The sequence below is a fragment of the Lissotriton helveticus genome, chromosome 12 (genome assembly GCF_964261635.1).
Source record: "Lissotriton helveticus chromosome 12, aLisHel1.1, whole genome shotgun sequence".
NCBI classification, from domain to species: Eukaryota; Metazoa; Chordata; class Amphibia; order Caudata; family Salamandridae; genus Lissotriton; species Lissotriton helveticus.
The window spans coordinates 851587215-851593672 of NC_136073.1; positions in this window are offsets into that span (position 1 = coordinate 851587215).

The window sequence follows — 6458 nt, forward strand, 5'->3', positions numbered from 1 at the left end:
CCCAAACCAGAGCTGACTTTTCGCCCACGAGTTTATGCTGCAGTCACTCAAGGAAGATGTGATGGAGTTTCTGACGGTAGGGTTGTTTTTGGTGTTTTTTTTACTCGGTTGCTTTTCGGCAGCGCTCTGTATGGTGACCCTGTAAGCACACACATGCCAATAGAGGGTCGTTTCCGGGATCCCAGTGTGCAGAGGGAGCATTTAGCTTCAAGGAGCTTGCGCTGAAAGGTGATCATCTCTTCTTCGTGGCCCCTGAAGAACGGCAAGTGACCCTCAAAGGTCATACGGGCAGGATTTTCAATAATAACGTGGTCTCCCTAAGTTTCAGATTGTAAATGTGTAACATCATTATGAAAACATCAGCAGTCCGATGTACTGTCTCAATGACTCCCTGTTCGGCCCGCAGCAGCGCCTCATGTTGAGATGCTCCAGCAATGATGCATCTGTTCTGTGGACCTATGTTGACAGAGTATCAAATGCGGAAAATAAAAGAAACAATATTCATTGAAAGCTAAAGTCCAGACGAAAGTCAGAAAACCAGTCTAAACACGTCTGTCCCTACTATTGAGGGGGTGGGCGACGTTCAAGGAGACCGGTCACCCACCAGAGTGGGCTTGGTGTCAGGTGATGGTGGTCCTGCGAGTGGGAGAGTGTCCAAACTTAAGCAGCAACAATGGTTTCCAAAATGAAGTTCTACACTTTGTTGCTTTATTTGAGTCCAGTATTAAAAGGAATCCTAAACAATGAAAAACAATGTACTATCCACAGTCTTGTACCTTCACGCTGTGCTAACATGCTGATCAGCTTGGCACCGCAGGTGCGGGTTGCTGCAGTAGTTCATGTGGATAGCATTCCCTGGTTGGCAGACCTGTGCATCCGTCCCAGCCCCTCTCCACACTTGGCAAATGTCACAGCTCTGTTCTCGCCGCGTTCTCTGTTATCCACCCCAGTCTGGCAGCTTACTACATGCTTTCCATGCGTATTCTCACTGGCTGCCTCCTATGCCTTATCTCCACGTTTGTTTTCTTTCTGTTTCCTTTATTCGTCTCTGGAGAGGACAATCTTTCATGACCAAAGGTTTGTGTTTACAAAACTTTAGGGGGGAGGGAGGGAGGGGGTGGGGGGAGGGAGGGAGGAAGGGAGGGAGGGAGGGGGAGAGGGAGAGAGAGAGAGAGAGAGAGAGGTAGAGAGGTGTGTGTGTGAGATATGTGTGTGCAAATGCAATAGGTCACGCATTTGCGAGAGATTAAGCTATTGGCATTGTAAATGACAATGCCATTTATTTATATGTTTTAAAAACAAAAACATAAATAAAAATAATGTCATGAGCAATGCCAATAGCTCTAACTTTAACAATGCCGAGACCATTGCATTGTAAATGCTTGTTTGCAAATAGCCAGGACCCATTCCGTTTATTGCTTTAAAAGTGAGGCTACAGATCTTAAAGAAAGATATTTTTTTCACTGAAAGCCAGTGAAGCTCTCTGAGCAAGGGGAGTGATGGAGACCTCGTGGGACGGTTTAGGACCATCCTCGCTGCAGTATTTTGGATAACTTGAAATTTGGCTAGCATGGTTGCACCCACTTCAGCCAATAGCGTGTTCCTGTTGTCCAGGCGGCTCATAACCATCGCCTGGACCATGTTTTGCGATCTTGAGGATGCTGAGGAAGTTCCTGCCCTTACTATCCATCGAGCACAGAAAGATCACGGTGCAGGCCCTGATTGGCTCTCGCCTGGACTATGCCAACGTTCTGTACCTTGGTCTGCCAGAATACCTCATATCGCGCCTCCAAATAGTACAGAACTCGGCAGCCCGGGCCATCTTTGGCCTTACCAGAAGAGCCAGGGCCACGGAGCTCCTCAGAACCCTTCATTGGCTGCCCATAAAGAAGCGGATCGCTTTTAAGGCCCTGACCGTCGCCTTTAAAGCCCTGCATGGTTTAGGTGCCTGCTATCTTCAGAAGTGGATCACTTTCTACTTTCCTTCGAGATCCCTTCGTTCGTCGTCACAAGCTAGGGCAGTCACCCCTAGGATACATCGGGCTCGCCGCGGCGGACGCTCCTTTAAACATCTTACGCCGCTGCTGTGGAACGATCTTCCTCTCGCGCTCAGATCCTGTTCCAATCTTTTGACATTCAGGAAGGATTTGAAAACCTGGCTGTTTCAGCAATAAGTCCTTTCACCGTGTCCTCTCCTCATGCTGCCCGTTCCACCTGTTTTGTATTCCCATTTAGACCTGTGAGGCTCTGACAGCGCCGGGACACTCCTCGGAGTAGCCGTGCGCTATAGAAGCACCCCATTTAACATAACATTAACATAACCGTTCTACGATGTTCTAATGGCAGGTAGGGGAGTATCCTACGTAGGAGGCGAAGACTGTAATAACAGGATCCAGTGATGTTCTTGATATTGTCTTTAATGGTCAGCTTGTAATCCAATTGTATTCCCAGGCTTTTTACTGAGGAGGTAGGACTCGGGGCCACTCCCAGCTGGGATGGCCACCAGTCGACCATACTGATGTTAGCGGCTCTTCCAAGGAGCATAAGCTTGGTATTTCCGGGATTGAGTTGGAGGCAGCATTCAGTCATCCATTTTGAGATGGCAAGCATTCCTGCCGAGAAGTGCAATTTCTCGTCGATTGGATTAGAGCCTATTGGGAATATCAACTGGGTATCACAAGCATACGATACTATCTCAAAACCAAATGGTTGAACAATCTTAGCCAGGGGAGCCATATACACATTAAAAAGAGTAGGTTTCAGGCATGAGCCCTGCGGTACTCCCTTGTCCAACAAGAATTTTTGAGACGTAAACGGACCCAGAGTAATGGTTTGCCATCTATCTGAGAGAAAATTCTTGAGCCAATCCAGACCCCCCGATACCACTCTCCCGTAGCCTTTCCACAAGCAGTCGATGAGAAATAGTATCGAATGCTGCGGAGCGGTCCAAGAGGATCAGTATCATGGACCCTCCAGCATCAAGAGTTTGTCTTATTGAATCCGTGACAGACAAAATGGCCGTCTCAGTACTAAAACCCGGGCGAAAGCCCGACTGTGAAGGGTTGAGAATGCCATTAGATTCTAGGTAATGGCTAAGTTGTTTATTTATTACAGTTTCCAATATTTTTCCCAGCAAAGGCAGCAAAGATATCGGTCTGTAGTTGCTCAGAACCTGAGTGTTAGAGAGGGGAGGTCTCTGGGGGACAGAGGTAAGTACTCCTGACCACCCCGGGACCCCTCTCCTCCAGGAACGTTACCGAGCACTAGAGTCAGACCTTCACGAGGGGAGGGTTACTCATCTATGGTCATGTACACAGAGACACCAGCACACTACAAAGGGACACCACACCAATGAGTTATAGGCAAAACAAAATCTTTATATATGGCTTCTCATCAGATCAGGGATTATGTACACTTGAGCTAGGGGCCAGCTTTCCTTCTTGAATGGTCGGGCTTCAGGGAGGGGAGTTGTGGGAGACTTCCGTGGATTTCTCGAGGTACTCACAGTCTCTCTAGGATAGTCTCTAGTCCGGTCTGCTCGGGAGGGCTGTGGGATTCAGCGCTCCTGACACAGGTGGTGGAGGCGACGTATCCGGCGCACGGCTCTCAATCCTCGAGCCGCTGGATACGGGATACGGAGGACTGCAATGTAGAGGTATCAGGCGTACGACTCACAATCCTCGAGTCGCGTGATACTGATGGAGTCTAGAGCGGTGGGTTTGTGTGCAGCTCGTACCCACCACCCCGATTCGTCCACTCGCCGTTGTCCGCAACCTGGGCTCCGGGTACGACTCGTTCTTCTGAGCGCTGTAGGTTGGGTCACCTCTCCTGGCGGTGACAGGCCTCTGGAGCGTACTCTGGAGCGCGCGGGGCTCCGGGGTCCGGTCTCCGGGATGGGGCACACCCCGAAGCGCCACTGTCTCCTAGCACTCCCTGGGACGTGGCGTACAACAGTCGATGCGGTGCGTACCCTGGTGCGTACCGGCTCTCAAACGCCTCCAGGTACGGGACGGGCTGATGTCGTCGAGGTGCGGATTCTGGAGCGCACGGCCCTCAAGCACCCCCAGGTAGGGGCGTACTGTGGCAGATTTGTGGCGTACATTGGAGCGCACAGGTCCGCAAGCGCTTCCAAGTACGGGGCGTACTGCGGCAGATGTGTGGCGTACACTGGAGCGCACAGGTACGCAAGCACTTCCAAGTACGGGGCGTACTACGGCAGGTGCTGTGATGGCTCGAGCCACGACGAAGTCAGCAGGGCTCGAGTCGGGGGCAACAAAGCGTCCTCACGGGGTCAGGGGAGCCGTGATCCAGTCAGCAGGGCTCAAAGGGGACAAGTCAAGCATCCCGTAGGGTCGGGAGAGACGCAATCCAGTCAGCAGGGCTCTGTGATGGGGAAGCGACGTTCTTCTCCTCGGACGGGCCGCGAACACCCCAGCAGGGCCCTCTGGTTCCAGGATACAACTAACCTTTCTCCTGAGGTGGCACCCGTTATATCTCTGCTCTTCCCTTTCAAGTCCCAGCCCTCCCAGATGGCTCCTCGGGTCTGGGGCAGACTGTCGGTGCCTCCGGCCATCTGGCACTCGTCTCCTTTGAAGTCCGGAGGTGGGCTTTTCCACCGCCCGGCAGGGAGTGGAGCCCTTTCGGGCAGGAGGTGCGAACGAAACTCCTCCACCCCCTTCCCCTGGGAAAAGGATCGCGACCCACAGCTGGGCAGGGGCGATGGGGGGTTCAGGTTTCTCTGGAGTTGGGACCCTGTGGGGGAGGTGCTGGTGGACCCCGGTTTTTATCGTTGGGCCTGGGCACTAGGCTTCCTGCTACTGGGGGGAACTGGGGGTTCTATGTCGGGGTGAGTACGCTACTTCTGAGATCAGGAGGGGATGTAGGTAGGACGGAGAACAGGGCTACGCTAGGGGCGGCCGCGCACCGGGGACGGTCGGGGCCCGGGGGGGTAAGAGGGCCCACGCCAAGGAGGACAGGTTTAACACTGAGGATCGGCCGTCGGTTTCTTAAGGATAGGCCGGACATAAGCTACTTTCCAAGCACCGGGAATTGAGCCAGTTAAGATAGAGGAGTTGAACATTTTCTGTATTTTCAGGGCACACTCAGGGTAAAGAAGGGCCATAATGTTAGGGGAACACGTCACCCGGTGAGCCAGATTTAGCTGCCGATAGTAGACTGCTTACATCCTCCAGCGAAATGGCCTCAAACTGATTAAGATGATAAGCAGGGGATGTCGAAAGAATATCCAGATCTTTAGTAGATCTAATGTTATTTGTGCTGTGAGGGTCCTGCAGTCCCTTCTTCCGCACCCATCGGGAATTCGCATTTGGATGTTGTCGCGAGTCTTAGACTCACCTCCACAAACGGAAAAAAAAGAAATGGTCTCTGTGGGTCTCTGCTCATCACCCGGTCCCTCATTAAACATAAGACTAAAAGTCACAATTTGAGTCTGGCTGGACTGTCTTTTCATAACTGAAGCATGGGCCAGAGAGGACTCGGACCTGGACCACGCCATCCAGTTAGGCTATTCCATCTCTAGACTTGATCATCATGGCCGCATGGGAGGTGGCAGGCAACTATTGTTCAGGATGGACTTGATTGCACTTTAGATTATGTGGCCTTGAGTAGAGGATACTGCAGAGGCAGCCTTTGTTAGGCTTAAAATCTCAGCCAACCATCCTAATTCATTTGATACGCTTGCGGCCGGCCCCTGTGGTTGTGGGCCTGCGCATGTAATACTTTGCAAGTTTCAATAAAGGTTTAAAAAAAAAAAAAAAAAAAAAATCTCAGCCAACAACACTTTCTCTTGCCTTCTGGTATACCGAGCTCAAGAGGCAATTTTCTAGAGACCGGGGGACCAGATTGTGGAACCATAATTTGTACACAATCAGATTACCATTCTGGGAGATGTTAATTTCCGTCTTAATGACTCCTTATGTAAGGATACGGCCTCCTTCCTTGAACTTGTATTTAACCAGCGAGTCTGTGCACATACCCATACTTGAGGTTGCACTCTCAATGATATTTTTTCAAATCATGAAGATCTGTCGACGGTGTTCACCAACTAGCTGGACAGACTACCAGACTATCGCATTCAGTGTTCCACTCACTCATTCTTTGTCTAGGGCAACTCTTTCTCCTCCCAAGGCTATTATCTGTAGAAATGTGAGCAAAATAACATCAGCTAATTTGGAACAGCCACTTCAAACTCTCCAGAGCCAGCCTTGTTGACACCATGGACAGCATAGCCCCACTTAAGGTTAAAATGGCTACCAGAAGTAAACTGTCCAAGCCCTGGTTCTCTGCTGAACGAATGGGTCTTAGACAGGATTGCTGCAGACAAGAGCGGAGCGGAAGGTCTACTCTTGACCTGGAGAAAAGCAAAAGGCCCTTTTCCTGCGTTGTAAGCTCGCCATTACATCTACCAAGGTTGCTTTTTAAAACAGAAAAAAAATTAG